The 2221-nt window shown below is 33.9% G+C and overlaps 1 pseudogene; it reads right to left on the bottom strand.

Moving 5' to 3' along the window:
* Window positions 1–1422: 1422 nt before the first annotated feature.
* LOC138386773 (small integral membrane protein 14 pseudogene) lies at window positions 1423–1721 on the bottom strand (annotated as a pseudogene).
* Between the last annotated feature and the right edge of the window lie 500 nt (window positions 1722–2221).

The following is a 2221-nucleotide window of genomic DNA, read 5'->3' on the forward strand; positions in this document are numbered from 1 at the left end:
GAGAAATTTATTTAATTCATACCAGTAATTTATTAGCTCTATGTAGTGAAAAGCTAGACTAATATAAGGAAAAAAAATCTTACATTGGTAGCCAAATATCTTCTAGCTCCCATGAATCATCTGCAATCACTTGCTAGGAAAAATATTCATAACCCACATAGGTCATACAGACCTTTTTTATGCTATTTGTATTCAGTGTTTTCTAAACTGAACAAAACATTGCAAGCTTTTACTTTTTTATACATTTCAAAATTTCACTCATATTAATGTGTTTTCCCATCTCAGTCTCTCCCATTACCAAACAGGTAATGATAAGGGATGAAAAAAAGGTCCTTGATTATTTCTCATTTGCCTCTTATTCCCTTGGAATAAACCAAGAATTCATTAAGAATTTTTATAAATCAGAAAAATAAAAACTTAAAATTTTTCTTCAAGTAAAAGAAACGGAGTAAACAAGTTAATAGGCATCCAAATGTCAGTCACCTAACAGACCCTAATATAGCTTTAAGATAGTTTCATTTTAACAGGGAAGTGTTAGAACAGGAAAGAAGCTTCTCAAGAAGCAAAGAAGCATTTAAAAAATAAATTATAGCTCAAATTATTACTCTATAGATTGTACCAGCCAAAGGCAGAAAGAATTAATGTTTTCTCCTCTCGTGAACCTTGTATGGCTGTTGTAAGTGACTTACAAATGTCAAATAATGGACTGTAAATCATTAGCCACACTGATCAATCATGTTTATTTAAACTTTTCTTGACATGAGACATTTTTAATGGGAGTAAAACAATTAATAAACAACCATTTCATTTCTTTTTTCCTCCTATTGTAACCAGATAGGCTAACTGAAATGGATGATACAGACTTGGGCTGTAATTTTTAAAATATTCTAAGAGCTGCCTCAATCCCAAGAACTAGAGAAAACTTCCACCCACAAATAAACTACCAAAGGAAATGTAAATGCAGTGTGGTTTTAATTTTCCTCCGTGCAATCTCAGGCAATCCCAAATAACATTGTAAATACCTTTTGAAAATAAGCAATTTAAAAACCTATCAAAACTATTTAAAGTATTTAAGTTCAGGGCTCTCAAATGTCCTTCAATCAGGCCAGAAAGCATCACAAAAATTATGATCACAGTTACAAACAAATGAGTGGAATGTTTACATTTAGGGAAACAAAAAAGCCCCATGTAACTTTTGAAAATAATCATTTACTCAAATATACAATAAGTAGGAATGATGATAACATAGGAAGCAAAAATAAGCTTGCAAGTGAAATTTATAGAAACTCACAAAAATGATACCATCTCACATTGCAGATGTAAAAGGACAAAACAGTTCTAATGGGGTTAAGGGTACTCTGGTCATCTCTGTTCCTTTGATAATGCAGAGTGTTAACTATTTTCGCTTCCCATCTCACAAAGTTAGTCCACAGGAGGAGCTGGTGGATCTTATCCATTCTGAATACTGGTTGGCTTTCCAGGTAGGTGGATCCTCTTAGATTAGGGGTTCTCAGTAAGAATAAGATCACCACAATAACTCTCCAGGCCATCAAGGTCATAGTAACACTGATGCTGTTATCATCAGAGGATCCGGGTAATTCCTGAAGACATTCTACATCCCTGCAGTAGGACTGGGACTGCCACAACAGATTAATCGGCCTTCTCATTGCACGTTCATGAGAATAAACACATTCACAGGGATCAAACCTGCTTTCTGCCATGATTACCCAGGTTGAGTTCGCTTGACTGTTTAAATTTCTCACACTTCTGTTGGCTAAGAAGTACAAGATCAAGGTATTGGTAGACTTAGTGTCTGGGAAGGGCATGTTCTCTGGTTCATAGATGTTGCCTTCTTAAAGTGTCCTCCTAAGGTGGAAGTGGTGTTTTATTTCTCCTATTTTTTTTTTCAAATTTTATTTTAGATGAGTCTTATAAAAGTAAGATCATGTGTGTATTTTTTATTTCTTTAATAATTTGATAATCAGCAAATTTTATTTAGATAATTCCTTAATATCCTCCAACTATTTTTCTAGTGCTTAATTTCTCTTCTAGTGCTTATATATTTTTTCTTAACCACTAGGACTAATCAGTTATCCCTTCATCTGCTTACTCCTAAATCTATCTCTCCTTCTGATGATAGATAACCTAGGACACCGTCATTTCCTCCTGCCTCCTACATCTCTTATGTTGAACTCATCGGGGATTATTTTTTTGTTGCAAG

This window comes from Eulemur rufifrons, chromosome 1 (genome assembly GCF_041146395.1).
Source record: "Eulemur rufifrons isolate Redbay chromosome 1, OSU_ERuf_1, whole genome shotgun sequence".
Classification (NCBI taxonomy): domain Eukaryota; kingdom Metazoa; phylum Chordata; class Mammalia; order Primates; family Lemuridae; genus Eulemur; species Eulemur rufifrons.